Source organism: Tyto alba, unplaced genomic scaffold (assembly GCF_018691265.1).
Source record: "Tyto alba isolate M040663 unplaced genomic scaffold, T.alba_DEE_v4.0 Super-Scaffold_46, whole genome shotgun sequence".
Lineage (NCBI taxonomy): Eukaryota > Metazoa > Chordata > Aves > Strigiformes > Tytonidae > Tyto > Tyto alba.
In genome coordinates, this window is record NW_024881322.1 from 3,188,264 (window position 1) to 3,207,517 (window position 19,254).

General features: G+C 38.4%; 1 protein-coding gene across 1 annotated transcript in view; it reads left to right on the plus strand.

Moving 5' to 3' along the window:
- The window catches only part of STT3B (STT3 oligosaccharyltransferase complex catalytic subunit B), a 52,995-nt gene that overhangs the window by 993 nt on the left and 32,748 nt on the right, over nucleotides 1-19,254 (plus strand). The window lies entirely within an intron of this gene.

The following is a 19,254-nucleotide window of genomic DNA, read 5'->3' on the forward strand; positions in this document are numbered from 1 at the left end:
AATCGGGGGGCTCCGGCCGCCGCCGTCGTAGCGAAGCAGCTGTACCAAACGTGAGCGATGCCCGGCTCCTGCTGCTGCGGCGTTGGTCTCCAGATGTGCGGTGCGGCTTCGTGGAGGGGGGGGGTCTTTCCTCGAGTCCTTGTCGGCCGGGGAGGGAGGAGGGTGAGGAATGCACTGCAGGAAGTAATCTTCGTAAAAGTGACTTCGGGGATTACAGTGGAATGGGTGACATTGATTTACTGCCAGGTGTTTCAGAGCTGCGTTTCTGAGCCCAAGGACTTTTGCCGTTTCCCACGCATCTTGATTTTTCTAAAGATTGCTTTCCCTCCTGTAGAAGCTGTCTGTTCTTTTCCCTGTTGGAGGGTACTGAAACCATTTTATGTATAAGATAAAGAAATGCTACACTCGTTCCTTGCGGCAAGGCGAAGGGAAAGATGACGGGACTTGTGGGGCAGTTTTTATAATGCAAGAAGAACATGACAATGAATTTTTATATTAGTGGCTACTTCATCCTAGGAATCCGTGGGTTTTTTAGAACTGTAAGCAGAGTAAGCGACAGATGACTTTAGAATAATGAATTCTCTGTTTTCAATTTAAAATTTTATGTCTCGGGTCTTATTGTTAATCACATGAAGGAAGGAGATGCTTCTTTTTGAAATGCATGGTAGATACTCTGTGTTAAACTTAATCTAAAATTGTTACTGAAATTGTACTTAATCTGCAAAACATGCACTCTGAGAGTTTCAAGAGCACAACTTCCTCTTTTCTGGTTGGTTTTTCCCCCCTCTCCCCCCCCCCAATGTAATCCATTCACAAATCATGGCTCAGAATAGTGGATAGAGAACAAGGAATTGCTTTGTTTTTAAACGCTGTCTGAAGTAATACACGCTTTGTGATGTGAAAGCCAAATATCTCAAAATATCTTCAAAACATCAAGTAATTTCCCATAATTTCAGTGTTTTTCTGCAAACACAAATGAATGGAAGGAATGCAAACTTCCAATTAATAAAGTTAACAAGGGGGGGAGCACAGTTAAACGCATCTGCAGTGAGACTATGAACCTGGGGTTGTATTCCATGGAGTAGTTCTCAGGTTCTTGTAATCTAAACTTAAGCAGGAAGACTTTTGATCATGGAGGAAACTTTTTTTTTTAAGCATACAACCTACATTTTTGTACAACTTTATCTGATTTTTATAATCAAGGCTCATACTTGTTGGATAAATTGAAATTTTAGTGTTGAGTTGCATAATTTTTGTTATGAAGCCTTGAAAGACATTTAAAAAGCTGTTGTGGAAGTTAAATTCATAGTCATTATATGGCTGTCTATATAAACTTCTGATTTAAGCAATGTGTAAGTTGATGCAAAGTCATCTGCCTTTGTGTACAAACAGAAGGCATTGCTGCCTATGCTGCTTGTAAGTACCTTTGCTAATTAGAGAATAGATGGAGTTGACAAAATTCATTGATTTTAATGCAGATCTGTGAGAAGCAGTTGAAATGTCAAGAATCATACCAGTGTCATGTTGCTGCATGCCAGAAATGGTAAAGGCAAATGCACTTAACTTAATTAGTGGGAAAGAGAACCTAAAATGGTAGAAACTGAGAAAAACAAAGGGCTTTCTCTATTGCAGCAGCAATATTAGTGAAAAGGGTAAAAAATTGTGTTGCTCTTAAATACTGTTGAGTAGCTAGTTAGGTAGGAGTGTTTTTTCACAGGTGTAAGGATCTTACAAGTCTGAATCAGATGTGGGAAAGGAGCTTATGAAAAGAAATTAGAAGCAGTGCTCTATTTTTTTTTTTTTAACCACTTCTTAGCAGCTTGTCCAGGTAAACTGGATTTTTTTTTTTTTTTTTCCTTAGGACAGTGGTCATAGTCTTTGCTGGTGGAACAGTTCCATAGTTTTCACTATTCCTTTGTTTTTTTCTGTCAAGCTTGCATTAGAATATCTTGCAATGTGTGGATAAGTCACCTTTTCTCTAGTATTTGTTTTGTGATCAAGAAAGGAAACTGAGGTATATTTGATAAAATGAGGAGCATTAGGCAAATTAGTTATTCTTTTAAATGTAAAAATATTGTTGCCTGTAGGGTGTAGAAAGCTTTCTCATTTATTTAAGAATCTAGTTTTCTGGTGTGGACATAAAAAATGTAGGAGATCTGAGGTTGGAAGAAAGGGAGATCTGTCTTGGGTTTTCTACATATCAGTTGAATCAAATACTACTTTTTTTCTAACATCCCTCTCAAGCTGCATTTCTGATAGTAAAGTTGGGTTTTGGTTTGGGATGGGGAGTGAGGGAGAGCAAGGTTTGCTTGCTTTGTAAAATTATCCTCCAAGACTTACTCCAGTTGGCATTTCTTCCATAAATTCCCCAAATATAGTACAATAGGCCAAGGCAGTAGAGAGAGGACAGCTTTTGCTTTTGGTCTCCATTATAATACAATGCCTGTGAGGAAAAAACAAACTGGTGTTTAGAGGTTACCATACTGTCACTTACAAACTTGTAACCTGTTCGTCATTACTAGGATTACTGTTTTTTTCCACACTGAATACCTCTTTCGTATAGTATTGCCACTTTATTTTTATTTATTTCTCACATCTTGTTTATTTTCCATACTTGAGCTGGTCCAGAGACTTTGAAGAATGCGCGTACTTTTTGGCGGCTCCTAGGTCAGGTGAGCCGACACATGAAGTCAGTCAGCACTGACTTTATGCTGTGCTATTGGCAGGACTCCAGCACTCAGGATTTCATTATCGGGCCAAGAACTTGAAAGGTAGACAGTGATGGTACATTGAGATGGACAGGTGGTTTCACGTCTGAAATTTGGTTCGTCTGTTGGCTGGTTTGGCAGCTGAGTGGACCACAAGCATAATTTCTGTGCTACGTACACACAAGCGCACAGTGAAAGCTTTTCGTAAAAGTACAACAGCGTGCTTAACTCAGTTGTCAAGCGAGGTCATTCTTTCTGTCAGATGCTGACTTAAATGCCAGCATGGCTGCTGAACCAAGGCAACCAAAATTACAGAGTGCTTGGACAGGGACTACTTTCTATGCACTGGTTTGCCTCAAGTACAGCTCCAGCATGCCCATATGCTGTTTCATTGGGCTGCTCATATCATCTATACATAATGATGTATGTGTGTCTATATGTATGTATACATGTAGTGTCTATATGTATGTATACATGTAAGGTAGATATACCTAGCAAGACCGTTGCATCCTGGTACTGCTACTGACTAAACCGGTAAGAACCTTTGGTACATCAGTAGTCTTCAGGGAGTGCCATCTAAATAGTAACATTCATTCTGTTAGCACAGTTCTTAACATTGTCACACGCATGGCAGCTGTATCCAAATCATTAATCATACCCCATGACATTAGACCAAACTTTTGTCTTTCCCTGAGAATGCTAACAGCTTGCTAAACACCAGATTAACACCAGTTACTTTAGGAGTGAAAGCTGGCATAAGCTGGAATGCAGAAGTTTATGTGTCTGAGCACGACACCCTCTGCATACCAGTTTGCACGAGCAGGATGGAGCACCAGTTCCATCTTTGTCGACTATATTTGCTGACCTGCTGCTGCCAGGAATGTTACCTCCTGCTGTCCTGTCAGTTCCTGGTACTGAACAGCGCTACCACAATCTCATCTACATCTTTGCCTCTTCCAAACCAACATCATTGATTACTCAAACCACCAGCTTTTTAACTGTCATCAGGGTGACCGTTGTTTGTCATACCTCAGTGAGGCAGTGTAATTGTGCTAGTGGGTAGTATGGTTTATATATATCATAGCAATCCACTTTTTCGTCACTGATACCATCGTCTGCCATTAGTGAACTTTGGTGAATGCGGATGAACTGGTGAAAATAAACATAGGGTCGGTGTCACTGCTTGCATTTTGGAGGCAGACAGGTCAAAGGAAGTAAGTTGTTTATCTTGGGCACAGCCAAAAAGCCAGGTTTTGGTAGGCTCAAATCACGTTTGCTGGAGGGATTCTTGAGCAGCTATGAATGTTTTTCATTAACGAAAACTTAAATTAACACCTATAAATACAAAATGAATGCTTCATTAAGGTACGAAGTGTGACTCAAGTGAACGAGAAAAGGAAGTGGTGTATGGAATTGTTTGAACACTGAAGGCTGTGTAAATGTATCGATTTTGTTGGAAGAGGGTAAGGTTGTGGATTTGTGTTGTAGTTAGCTGATCCACTGGTTGCCTTTTGGAGTAGGAGTTCCCCTCTGTCACCCATTGAGCAGTCCTGCTTTTTTCTTTGTGCTTGCTCTAAACCAGTCATGGTGAGTTGAATCACCGAGGTAAATTGTCAGAATACTGTAACATTTTAGTTCCCTGAGCTTGCCCACCATCAGTTGTTATACTGCAGTTTAGTTTCTTATTTTTTGAGGAAGAATAGGAATGTACAGAGAGAATGTAAACAGCAGCTGATTTTAGAGGGTAAACTGGAACTGAGTGACAGGGTGGGGACCTGTATACATGTAAAAACAGAGCATGGTAAGACACTGGAGCAACAGAAGTGACAAAAGAATGGGTATGTTACAGTGAATGAGATGACCTTAAACTTGTGTTCATAAGGGTAAAAAAAAAAAAAAAAAAAAGTAATGTAAAGAGGATGATATTGTTGATAATCTCGATTAACAATGCTCAGTCTGTAGGCTATGGTCAGCTGTGACCCACCCAGGTAATTCGTCTGGCCATTGCTTGCCTGCCAGTGACTTTTCTTGCTGGGCAAACAGCAGATTGCATAGTAAATGTTTTCTTCTTGAGGGGTGGCAGCCACTGTCATCTCCAAACTGCTGTCTTTCTGGAGGCTTTCAACCCATCACATAGTCTTGTTGAAGGCGAGTACATGAATGTGGATCTGTTTAGGAAACATTTCTCATTAGCATTAGTATTCTTTTCCCAAATACTTCCTTTTGTTTATAATCTTTGACAACTTCCAGACATTGGGAAAGCACTTAATTCCAATCCAGTTTGAATACAATCACTTTGGATTGATTTTGAGATGTTGCAAATGTCATGAGATTCGTATTAAAAATTTACTACAGTATCTTCATTCACAAGCTTTTCGGCTCTATGAAATGAGAAACACTTTATAGGAATATATTTTAAAAGATTTTCTACTTACTGTTAATGAACAGTTGGATTAAGTATTTTGCAACTTTTTTTTCTAAATGTGAGATACAGACATTACATTCAAATGATAAAAGTTCTTTATACTCTAGGAATACTAATAATTTTAGCAGAATTTCAGGTAGTCAGGTAGCTCAAACTGATTTCTGCCATTTCATTATAGTAGGAAAAATATTCTAGCGTAGTCTCTAAATCTGATTTGGCCAGGACTGTGTGTTCCTGAAGGGCAAGTTTAGAGATTTTTGTTATTGCAGAATAGCCTGCCAGGTATCTTCCCCTGTTTAATGAGGAAGATCCAGATCAGGCATCTTTTTAGATCACTTCTACTGCAATATGACATGGGTTGAGAAACTTTGTTAGCACAGGTCAGTGTCTGGTTTTGGAGGCTTTCTAGATTATAAATTAATAAAACCTGTATGTCTAGGGGTTTGGACAACTTTTCCTTGTTTAGGTACTTGGAGGGTGCTGTTTTGAAGCTAAGTAAACTTTTTCTAGAAGGTTGATACACTGTTAACAGTCAAGAAGATGTACAGTTGACTGTTGAACTTCTTCGCTGCTTAGAAGATTGCTGAAATAGGTAAATATCAGAAATGGAATGGAAGGAGGACAATCTGGAAGAAGAACATTGGACAAAGTTGAAGGCATAGCAGAGACTGCTTTGTGAGTTGGGAGACCGCAGGCTGGATTTAATCAGTTAGACTGATACAGCTGAAAAGCAGTTCACTGTGTGGCCTCATAAAATAACATTCCTGTAACAATCAAACCTCTGCTCCATCTCTACTATTGTTTTCTATCACCTTTAATTAGCAGGTATTGTTTCTTTCCTCACTTGCACAACTTTTTAATTGGGGTGAAAACCTCATCAAACTTCGTGTGGGAGCTGTAATAGGATTATGCATGAGAGTAGGAGGGGCAGTGTTCATAAAACATGTGCAGATACTATTCCTACAGTCTTCTGGAAAAACATAGGAGGTGAGACAGAATGCTTGCAAAGTGTTGACCCTTTTATTGATTTGTTGGTAGCAGAATGAAACTTGAAAAGGAAAATGTAGCGGAATGTTTTATGTAGGCTAGGTCAAACTGAACCAGCAAGTTTAGCTTCTAATGCCATGATTTTTTTTAAAACAGTCTTCAGCAAATACTCACAAACACTTGACTAGCTAGAGCAAATGCTGTGATGAAAATCCTTGAATGAACTTTTCTTGGCAGATATCCTATTGTTTGAGCAGCTTAGTATGTTCTGTTTTTTAAACAGAAATTTGATTTGATTACATAGGGTTAGGGTGGTTTATAAAGGTTACCTTTTGCTTCCTATTGTAATTCTAACAGTCTCTGATTTTGTCAGTCTGTAATCCTAGTACTCATGTTTTTAAATCTGTTTCATGTTGAACTGGTGGGGGAAGAAGAGAATAAAAATTTTGGACAGTAAAGATAGCAGGAAAACTCAAAATCTTATAGGTACTAATAGTTTTTAAATGGGTTGGGGGTAGTCTGGGTTTAGGGAGGTGTCTTTGCTGTTCTACAAGTATCTCTTCTGATTCAGTCGAGTTATTTCCCATTTAATGTCTTTCTGTGCATGTGCTGCAGAGTTTCCTCCTTAATTTTTGAAAATTCCATTCCTGGGAGCCCTTTGAGGTACATTTGTACTGACATTTAGGGCTAATCCTGATGGCTTCTTTCTACTTAGCAGAGCCATTAAAGAGCTTGTGGAGCCTGTGGAGCCTGCACCCCGTAGCAGGGCATGTGCAGATGTTTTTATTGTTAACTCCATTAGCAAAACTTCTCCTACCCATCAGTCTTACCACTTGCTTGGAGCATAAAGTGAATTTAGGACAAATATTAGGATGAGTATAGCTATAGTCTTTCTGTGCTCTACATCTGCAGTAAATTTTGTAGTATGTTCAATGGATACACTTAATTTCAAGCCCTGTAGCTGAGCAGAGCTTGTGATCTTTATCAGAGCTGTTGCTGGGAATCAAGCTGAGGTATTTTTAATGTGGGTAGCTGGTAGGTCTGGGCTTGAGAGGTACCGTGAAATTGGCCCTAATTCTGTACCACACCTTACATAAGTTGAAGCAGCCCGAGGAATGAGTTTAAGCACATAGATACAAACAAAATAGTCAGCTTCTATATTTCTCAATTTATTGCTGCTTTCCCAGGGTGAAAGCTCCTTTGGCATATGGAGAATTAAATGCTTCCTATATTTCAGAAGTTCTTGCTGTTAAGTGAGGTAATATCCCTGCGCTTTAGAAAAAGAAATAGTCTATTTTAAACAAGGAATAACTGAGTGTACATGACTGCTTCTAAGAGCAGGAAATGGTATTTAAAATGTCTGTCTGCTGTGGGAGACCCAAGTCCAGTATCATATGTTACTTTTTAAAGAGCCTATGTAATATAAATGACTGGGGTATGTGGATTGTAATGATAATTTCTTCTGGGTGTTACAATGCTTATCATATAATTTTCTATGGTAGTTCATTTATATGGGTTATGTTAGTTTGTTAGGTAATGGGCATGTTGGAGTTCTGTTCAGATGATAATCCTTGAAGACAGAATTGCAAAATACATTTTAAAAAGTTCCCTCACTTAAAACAAAACAAAAAAAACCCCCAAAACAACAACAACAAAAAAAAACCAAAAAAAAAAAAAGAAAAAAACCAAACAAATATTGGGAAACTACATTGCAACAGAGAATGTGAGCCTAGTTTGATTATTGATTTTTGGTGGTGTTCTTAATGGGATTGCTATTATCTTCTAAACTGTTTTATACAGTATTATTTATATTTATTTTAAAAGTGTGGCTCACCTTGCATGGGCACCATCTATCCTCTTTGTTGAATAGTAAATGGATTTTGCAGAAGGCAACAACAGCATGTAATTATATAATTTTAAACTGTTCTAGTACACGTGTCTAGGCAGCCTACATTTTCCGAGTTCTTTATTTTTTTCAGTCCCTGTGTTTGTTTTTTTGCAATTGTTATACTATAAATAGTAGCCAACTTGAAGTCCAAAGAGTGTGATTTTAATTTATTTTTTATTCCTATCTTCCCAAGAGAATGATATTTTAAGGAAATCTAGGTATGGAAAGTACCTGTTTGAGGATGCAGCTGACTGGGAAGACCACATGTTGAACAGAATACATGTGTGCTATAGCCAGAGGATTTGAAAATACAGCAATGCATTTTCTTGATGTAGAAGCAAAACATAATAGAATGAGCCTACTTGTCTCGAATACTTTTCTTTACATTTATCCAGCTTTTCTTTTTCTTCTCTCCTTGTAGACTATTGCATATGTTGAATGTTCTTCCTTCCTATTCTAATCTTATCCCAAGCAGCATTTGGATGTTCAGTTGAATAACTTAGAATTTCATAAATATTGTTTGGAATGTATATCTTGGAAAAAGTCAATTTCATCTTCATGGTTGAAATACTTAAAGCTTATCATTTGGGTATTAAGGACCTTTAAAATGCCTTTAATTCTTTCTCTGGCAATATATAAAATGCCTTAAAGTTTCAATTCTTCTAACCTACAAAGTCAGCAAAACAAAACTGGAGCTTTAGCATTATTATATTGATGTTAACAACACAAGTAAATGGGTGTCTCTGGCTCACTTTACTGTAGAAGAAGAGTCATGAAAGCCAATGCAGTGTTTTGAGTTTTCCAAGAAGTTGTGTAATGCTACTGTGTTTTGACTATTTTATCTTATACAGCTGACTAGAATGATTTATCTAATGTCAAATGTCTGAAGTAATATTTGAAAAACTGTTGCATATATCTCACAATTCATTTTACTCTGTAACAGTTTTAATCTTTCATTTGCCAAATAGAAAATGGATTTTGACACTGGAGAGACTACCTTAAACATCTGCAACAGTATCTTGATTTGTGATATCCTGGGTCAGCCAGTGATGACAAACATAGTTTTTATCCTATAGCTGAACATGTTCAGGAACCAAGGAATTTTTAGTGCTTTAATTTTTGTTATCCACTACTATTCCACTGATGTTAGCCCCACCCTCCCATAGTAAAGCCCAATTTTTTTTGGGGGAAGACTGGGTGATATGTTTGTATCAAATACATCATGCTTGTAATGGTTTCACCGCTGAATTTTATTGTCTAGCTTTTGCTTTAGTAAGTAAACTTCAGGGTCCCTTTTTCCCTATGCTTCCATTATGCTCTAGTTTCAACACAACATTCTTACCCATGTGAATTGTGATTTTGCTTTGTGGTAGTATGTTCCATACAGTGCCATCTGGTGTCTTCTTTCAGGGCTATCTTCAAGAAGAAAAAGCTGCAGAACAGCTTTAAATGTTAGTTGAATGGTACTTTTATGTGGGAATGTAAGCAGTGTTGTCTTCTATCTCAGTATGGAATATGCTGTGCTGGAGTACACATGGATATCATTTGTGCACTAGAAAACACATGGAAGATGATTCCAGAGGGCCTTTCCAGACCCTCCAGGAAGCTGCTGTGGCTGATAAGACGGTGGTTCAGAGTAGTTTGCATAAAGTATGACTCCAGGAATCTACAATATGACAAGGTGCTGCTAAGCTTGTCTTCACCAGTATAAATTGGCCTCATTTGCATTTAATCAAGTGGAACAGTTCTCCTGAAGTTTCCATCATCTGTTGGACATTTCCTGGGATAGTTTTCTGCTGTGTTAACAGGTTAAGGCAACTCACAGAAATCTGGTAAGCGCAGGTGTTGGGATCTACAGCTGGATGCAGGGAAAGGGAAACTCCCCGTTTCCAGTGGCAGTGAGCTAGTGTATTGGCACATCTTGTACCCTGATCCGCTGTCAAGTATCCATGAGTTCTCTGACCAACAGGTCATGGGTTATGGGGGGTGAACATCATTTAGTTTCTGCTAGAGCTCTTCTACTGTGCTGTGACTGTTTAAGAGTTCTGCCAGAAATAAGATTGCTGTTGCTGAAGTGGTTATAAGGGATGTAGGGGATCTAGAGCCGAATCCCTTTTCTGAATCAGGAAGGCTAACTCTAGCTTTCTAATGTAAATGCGCATTTGTGGAGAGAGAGTTGAGAAGGCATACAGTCTGGTGGGGATTGAAGTGTGAAAGGTCCTGGAACAGGCCAATTTAATTCATGTCTGGAGAGCGAGGGGAGAGAAGATTTAGGATTATGTGACCTAAGGACTATCCCTTGAGAACTTCTGTTAGGTCCTTCCCAACAACTCTCACATATCCCCTGCCATACACCTCTTCTCAACCCCACCTGAGCTGCAACTGATCCCTTTGCTTTAGTATCCTCCTTTCCCCATCCCTTTGCACAGGCAACCAGATGTTAATTTTACCTTACCCTGTTTCATGTGGCAATGGGGAAGAAGGGGAAGTCAAGGTACCTCAACTCAGCACTTGTTATTTAGTAAAGTGGCATTAGAAAATAAACTCATCCCTTTTACTGTTCATTAACATAAGACAGAAGGACTGTAGCTACCGATCTGTATACAAATGTAGCCAGCTGGTCAAGGAGGTGATGTGTTTTGGAAAGGGCATATGATAGATGAGGCAATGGTGGGTGTAGTCTGTTGTGGCAGAAAGGCATCACAGCTTCAAAGCATACATGTGTAATACTAAGCCTAGCTCATCTTAACAGTCTCCTTCCACCTCCACATTTTTTTTTTTTTTTTTTTTTTTAAAGCCCCTTTATGGTCACTTTTAAACATGAATTGGATTTTACTAAAGTGACAGAGGAGCGCGGTGAAATAGTTTGATAGTTGCAATATAGAAAGACTAAGTGATACTAGAAATTCCATCATGTAATGAGAAAACAAACGTAACTAATTTCACATTGTAGGGAATTTAATATTAATTATCAATACTGTCTTAAATGCTGAGCACTGTAGTCACTGCAGTACACTTAATCTGTAGTGTTTCTGTGAGAATACCTAATGAAAAGCAAATAATGTTTTGTTATTACATTTTTGTGTTTCTTGTGCACAGTCTTTAAAGAAATATGGGCAAACATTAAGTACAATTCTTAACAGGTTGAATTAAATTCAGTGAAAATTAGTTGGTCTTTTTACTTATTTGAAACAGTATGAAATATATAAAATAAATATAGTGGCTAACTGATTTTAAATTCTGCTCGCTATACTTATTTCAGAATAAATCAGACATTGAAAGTAGATCAAGAAAGCAAAATATAATTAGAAAGATAAACTCTAGTCTGTGTATTGTACGGAAGGATGAAGACCACTTGCTGTTGTCATCTACTTTCCTGGCCTTTGTTTATTTTATTGGTGACAGCCTATTCCCACATCGATTTCCTCCAGGGTGAGAATATGCAGTCGCTTTGCAAACAGCTGGAGGTCTTTCTGTCCTCAGCTGGAGGGCACCATCCCTTCTGTTGGGTTGTATTAATACATCATGTGAGTACTACTAATCTGCTTCAGAGAAAAATCAGGTGAAACAGTTTAGATCATTTTTAGAGTGGTTCACTTTTTAGTTGTGATTCAAGCTAATTTGTCTGATTTGGGCACAGAAGCGGATTAGGAGTGCTTCTGCATTCTTTTTAACTAGCAAAGGTCAGTTGAAGGATAACAGCCACAGTTAAATTTGGGTGAATGTATGATTCAGTACAAGGCATCCTAGAGTTGTGAGTCCTTTCCCCCCCTCTGGTCTTCTGCACTTCAGGCTGTGTTCCTGCCTTTTTCTTTTCAGCTTTATCTGATTCGGGTATAATTAGATCTATCTCTGGGTTTCTGCAAACCCTGGTCCTATTGTTTGGTGTTTTTCTGCAGGTAGCTGTATATGTATATCTATATATGTACATACCCACAGGGGAAACTTGCCTAATCCCTGCTACGTGCCTGGTGAATGCAGTATTTACGGCCATTTATGCCAAATTACTGAAGGGTTAAGCAGAATTTGAGCAGACATATTTAAGTTAGATGAAATTAGGTCTTAAACAATTTCTGTCCACTGATTGAGACCATGTTAAAGTTAGATAGACCGTCTGGTTCTGCTCTGATGATGCTTTGTGTTATCCACTCTGAAATAATGAATTTTATTTTTTCAGCATTCATTGTAGTAAAAATTCAGTAAGTCAATACTGCAACAGGTGGAACTGAACAGGTGCACTATGAGAGGTCCAGCTTCTTGGACTAAACATGATCTACATACAGAAAGGACAAGCGAAAGAAAGCAATCAGAGAATTCAGGTAACAGAGAGCTAGTTACAGGAGGAAGAACAGGAAGTGCATTAAGAGATGTACTAAAGAGGAAATATTTAAAGAATATTGGATGAAATACTACCTTGTTTTAACTTGCTAAACTGACTTAGGCTGCTGACATGCAACCACAACACTGTAGATTCCTTTAATTTCTGTGAGCTAACAAAATCTACATTGACATAATCTGTACAGAATGGCTTGACACCTAATGTCTGGTTCTGGCGAGAGCTACTCTTTCTCATGTTACACCGAAGTTCAAGAAACAGGCTGTTGGTTGTTGAGAGGTGAACACAGTAGCTTCCTCTAAAGCTCTTCTGTGGTGCTCTAAGTGTTTAAATGTTCTGCAAGAAACAAGATTGCAGTTGCTTAAATATTATATGGCACGTTGGGGATCTAGAGCCTTTCCAAGGGTCTTGTTTATTTTTTACCATTTCTTGTATTTTACAGTGTAGAAATGGTCTGCCAGGCCCCGTTTTGTCCAGACTGATTCCTTAAATTTCACTTAATGGGGAGTGATTGTGAAGTTGGTTCAACTACATTTTAGTGTAGGTAGTACTTTCATAGGTGCCGCTGCATTGTAGTAATGGAGACGATGACTGTGCCACATACTCCCAGATAGTTAAAATATAATTAAAGTACCTGCAATGAATAAGAAATATCCTGTATTTTACGCTATATTTCAGATTATTACAAAAATCCTCATTCTTTTCTAGGTACATATTTTGATACAGGACAGGAGGTAGTGTGTTTCAGACCAGTTTAATAAGGATCCACTATAGTTGTTTAAGTGTTACAGGTTACCTTGTTCTATAGTAGAAGACCATGAAAAAAGTGGCTTGGGAGTTAGCCGTCCTCTGTTCCCAGTCACTTCTTGTGAAGCAGTCATGTTCAGCCCATTGATTTCTAGTATCATATTTCTCACAGAAAGAATATTCTGCTTCTTGAAAATATATTATTCAGCAATTTGCCTTTTGAATTCCTTTCCACCGACTAGATCCTCGTGTACCAGCCTTTAACTTAAAAGGTCCTGAAGTTAAGCTGCCTCCATCATGTTAAAAACAAGTAAAGCATGAATCTCTTTCATCTGGAAGAAGCATCCTCCTTGAACATACTCTTGAATTCTGTGCAAAGCCTTCAGAGTTGCAAGATACAAGGCTAATGTGCTCAAGATTAGCCCAATAGCACTCAGAAACAGATGTAACACTTATAGGGCCTTTAAGTTTGTGGTAGTTGTATTGAGCAGAGAAGTGATGCCTCTCAATAAGCTAGTGTTTTCCAAAGATATGGAACCAGTAATGCCATCAGTATTGATGTCAGTCATAGTGTAGTATCTGCATTGAAGTGTGTGTCCAGGAGAGAAGAAAATGAGTGTTTAGTTTTCCCCTGTAGGAATTTTGAATTATTCCGTTTGCATCTTCTTATCATTGAAACTTCTTGGGAATTTTGACTGTCCCAAAGAAAGATGTCATCGTCACTTTATTTTTAGGTCTAAAATGTTGTTAAATGTTATGACTGGTAAACTATGTCTTTTAGTATTGATAAAATTAACACTTTTCTTAATTTACCATGGGACCTGGAATATTTCGAAAGCAAGACAGAAAAAAGTAACGAAAAAGCCCAATAGGCGTCAGAGGTTGTGTCCAAAACTGTAGGCAGATATACGCCCACTACAGTGATGATGGGAAGCATATCGTGGCTTCAGATGTGGTATATCGTGTGAAAAGTATAAGCTGTGTCATGGAATGCTTTAAAAAGCTTGCAGCTCTTTAACAAAAACGTTGAAGATGCCCTGAGCTCTCTGAAGAAGTTAGAGTGACTGTGTGCTCCCTGTAGAATTTCATATCATTAAGCTACAGGCAGCATGCAGTTCCTGATTTTAGCACTTGCTAAGCGTGACATCTTGTTGCAGACAGTGAGAATACCATGCCAAGTAGTGGCAGTAGGAATGCTGTAATCCTTCTTAAAAACGTAGGGGACATTCTGATATTCTTAATGGTTATTCTATAACCATTCTGGTATTCTTCAGGGTTTCCGTTGAGCATGGTTGAATGTTGGATTTGAACAAACATCTGCCCTTCTGGTTGTGCCATCCAGCTTTTTTTTCCTGCCAGGCCTTTCTACTGCTCTACCCCAGCAGGGATTATTATAATGGTATTACAAACAGAGGGAGTTTCGTTGCTTGGCTGGGTTCCAGGAACAGAAACTTCTTCCTCCTTTGACTCAGAATTTCCATCTTTTCTGAAGTTTAGGTGGCCACGTTACTGTAGAACTTTCTGCCGTGTTATTAGTTCGGTGTTCCAACTATCCTTTGTATAACAAAGTAGTCTTTGCCACATTTTTCTGAGTGTGTCCAGAATTAGGAAATCTGAAATCAAAAGCAGGATCATGACCAATTTTGAACCTGAGGAAACTCAGAATGATAGTACTGCTGTCAATTTTCTTATCAAACATTAGACTTCTGATTGACAGTCAACTTGCAGGATGTGTATTTCTCTTTTCAGATGGCCCTACTTGCAACAAACCCCCTAAAGATCAGTTGCAACTCTCTAAATGTAGGACAGTCCTGGGAGCTTTCATCACATACTTGATATTAGTTGAGGTTTATCTCAGAATACAAAGAGTCATTACATATCCATATATTTTGAAATAAGATTATAAAGACTAAACCATCACAGATTCCATGTTTAACCCCATACGAATGTCAGAATTAGGACAATATTAAACTCTACATTAGCCAAAGCATTTATTTTTTTCTTTCTGGTGAATTTGACATAATAATAGTCTTTCAATCAACTTTAAGAACTGTGTAAACATGTTCTGTGTCCCTTATGAAAGACTGGATAGAATTAATGTGTTTGTGACTCCTGGGTGTTTGCTGTCTAGTGAGTTGCAGAAGCTCCAGTTGAGCATGCAAAGTGATAACGTCTTCCACACAAAACTGTGGTAGGTGTGCATCTAGAGAAATTCCAGAAAAAAGATATGTGGAGACATACTTTGGACATATAATTTGAACACATCATTTGCAGACACATTGATTATATAAAAGTGTTCTAACTGGGGACAATTCATGCAGGGTGTATTTTTGTTTGTATTACATCTAAGACCTAATAAAACCATTCTGCTGACATCAGCTTAAGTTAAAAAAAAAAAAAAAAAAAGGAACATGAGATGTTTCTGAAATAAAATTGCTTGGTTGCTCGTCAGTTTTGGCTCAGGTAAATGGAAGACCACCCTCTGTCCTGCTGGTTCTTACACGTGTAGAGTTCAGTGTAGGTTTTCTCCATTCTTACTATGAGGCCTGCAACACCTTGGGTTTGGGTAGTGGGTAATAGGAAAGGTTCTTTAGCTGTAATAAGTGCTTTTGCCTACAGGTATTGCTGGTGCAGAATTCTGATCTTGATTAGTTGAAACTGGTTTAAATGTCCACATACCCTTTCCAAGGTTATAAACTCAACACAAGTAAGCATTTTCATGATGAGAAATACTGCTGTAGTGCATTGAATTCATGATGTGATTGATGGGGTACTGTACTTCCATTTTTAAAAACATATGCAAAACTCATTGTGGTAATTGCTTATTTGTAGATACAGATTTCAGAATAAGACGTTCAGGATGTGCTCGTATAATATGTAGGCAAGCAGGTGTTTTAAAATTTAATACGGAATACTGTATATATGTTTCTTCGTTTCAGTGGAAGTTACTGAACTTTCTCATTAGATTTTCCATAAAAATGTTGTTCTGAATGCAAAGAATATGTCGGATATGGAGTCAATCTGTAACTATCTTTTTCAAGAATCTAGACTTGCCATCTCTAATTAGATGCTGTATGGCAGAATTGATTCTGTAATCTACATTTGCATTAAAAACTGACTCCTAGAATTGCTCAGATAGCTTGTAATGTTCACAGTTAGTTTGTATCATGTCATTTTTCCAAGTTTGCAGATGTGAAAATTTTGTGCATCTGCAGCTGAAGACTTTTAGAGCACAGAAGCCTTTATAATTGCAGGCTTAGAAAATTTTCAACAGATTCTGCTAGTAAGGAGATTACATATTCTCAGATGACTAAAATGCCAGATAAAAAGTCTAGATGATGGGGCAATAGTAGCATGAAACGGATAGGGTTTTAGGCAATCAACATTCCCACAAGAAGCAATGCTCTGATCTTGCACTCTGTTGTAGTGGGAGGGTCAAATGAATTCCATTGCCATCAGTGTAATTTGCCTTAGATGTTGTTAAGATCTGGATGAAATAACAGCATTGCTGCACATGTGCTCTTTTCCAATATGTTCTTACTTTCTCAGAAGGCTGTATTTTATTGGAATGTTCATCTTAAATAGTACTTATGTCAAGGAAATACTAAACTTGGGAATGTCAAAGCCAAAGGTGTCTCCTTACAAACATAGCAGTAATTGTTGCTGTGAAGTGTTGGAGAATTCTCTAGCTCCTGGATAGGGCCAGTGATTGGTGCGACTGGCAATAACTAATATTTTTGCAGCGTTACCTTGTCATCAAAAAAGCAGTTCATAGGGTGGAATAAAAATCAAACCCAAGCATGAGCAGATAGTTAAGATTATGTATTAACAGTACGTAACATATAACTGAAAACTTTACAGGCTTTATTTTTGAAGTTTTCTAGTTAAGCTTTCCAAATTAATGTTGCTACTAAAAAAAAAAATATGACTATACTTGCTTATTTTGCTGTTGTTTCTTGTGCTCTGTTCTATGCTGAAATTGAAATATGCTTTGAAAATGAGGACCATATCTTTATTAATTCATATTCAGTTGTCTACTGAACCACCTATAATAGAGGTATCTCCAGCAGGGCCACAAAATTAATGGTACGGTGCATAGAGAGCTATTGTGATCATTAGAGCATTCCCCAAAAGGTTCAAACTACAATACCAGCCTATTTTGGTGGTTGGGAATTTGAATTCTGCAATGTGCGAAGAGTTAGGACTGTTTGATTTCTTTAAAGCTTAGCTCAGTGGAGGAGACAGTTCAAACTATAGACCTGACAGAAAGACGCCTGGAGAAGAGCAGAGGGTCACTTTTCCTCCTAGAATGTCAGCTAAAATAAGACAAGTCAGTGCTTACTGGTGTTAGTCAGTCAGGTCCTTTAAGAGCTCTTCTCAGCTGAATGTTAGCAAGTATGTATCTTTTTCACAACATGGACCGAGAACTTGAATATTCATATCCATCTTTCAAGCTAAGTTCTTAATTAGGCATGTACTTCGCTTAATTTTGTTCTTTATTCTTCTCAGGTCTGTCTCAAATTGACTTGCTTCAAATGCATGATGGAGGATCAGAGGGAATCTTGGGAGATGGGTGGACGGTTCCCATACGTCATGATCAGACAGATGTGAGAGTTAGTGGTGGCAGAAAAGGGATCCTTTCCTTCAGTCTGGTCCTGTCACATAGTACTGCATCCTGTTTTAGTCACTGTGACCCCCAGAGTACTTGAGTTCCTGTGTCTCCTTGGCTAATGTCTAGCCAGTCAGAAGGAAGGGTGGATAAAACCCCTAGATAGCACATATTCTCACTGCTGCTGGGGAAGGCAGTGACACCCAGACCTGAAATGCAACCCCTACCCAGTACTGACTGGTTTTGTCTCCATTCTGATTCCTCTCTCCGTTGCAGCCCCTAAATCTCCAGGATGTGGGCATAGGCAAAGTGGCACTTTTTCAGATATTTCTCAGGGCTGTTTAACACCCCTCTGAAACCCATAGATAGTGGTAGGTACTGTGGCAGTACTGCTGTAGAGATACCAAACCACTGTGCTGCATTTTGAACGCAATTTGAAAATTACCAAGTTAGTAAGAAGGTTGTGTGACTGTGGTTTGCAATGCTCACTGTTTGTTAGCAGCACGCTCTATTCTGGCCAAAACGGAAACAGTTTTACAGGGTTTATGCTTGTCCCTAAAGGAGTAAGGTGCTATGTAGGGGGTAAGCGCTATGGGAGCGTAGTACTGCCATCCTACGATTGCTAGACCGTACTGTTGTCGGGTGCACTGCCCATTGTCACCACTGTGTCAGTGCCTGAAGCTGGCTTTGATATGCAGCATTACTCATCAAGTTTCTCCTTATGTTTGCATATGTTTATATTTACATTTTCACGTATTTTTTGTTTGCAGGTTACCTAGTGGGAGGTGAAGTGAGCACTTTTTTAAGTCAAAGTGAGGTGCTGTAGTTAAGCTTCTAAATATTTTTTGTTTGTGTGGTCAGAAAGTTAGTTCTTGTTCTCACCTATGCATCTTCTCACAGTGAAAAATTAATGTACTGATAGTATTGCTAATATCTTCTACTGTAAAGACATGCCCAGCTGTCTCTGCATGCTTTTATTTGTGGCAGAAGTATCAATCGCTTTTTGAAAGAAGAGAGTAATAGATTTGTATCTATCCAAAAGCATATAGGGAGAGAAGATTGAATTCTTACCTCTTAAGTGGTAGAAGTAGAGTGCTGGTACGTTGCATTTCGATTTTGGATGGTAATTTATTCTTATTAAAGACTTAATGGGATGCTGCCAAAGCACAAGACAGTTGTTCGCATCCTTCTGAAGTCAGTTTTGAAGCTTTACTAGTCCGAAACAGGAGGAGAATGCCAATATGTATTCTCCCTGCCTATTTCATTTGTCTAGCTAATATTTTAATGCTCTAAAAGTAAATATTGGTCATACTTTTGTGGCCTCTGTGAGTTCAAGTCATGATTTAAAAATTAGAAAGTAATCCATGTTAGTAAATATCTTTCTTGTTTCCTTTTTAAAGTTCTAGGATATCAACATTGACTGGGTTTTCAGTGCGTTTTAAGTCCAGTCCATAGCTGGCTGGATTGTATGTGTCCTGTGCAACATGGAACTCCTGCTTTTTCTTCTACCGTACTGCAGGCACTTGGCACTAAACAAATTAACAACAGACCTTG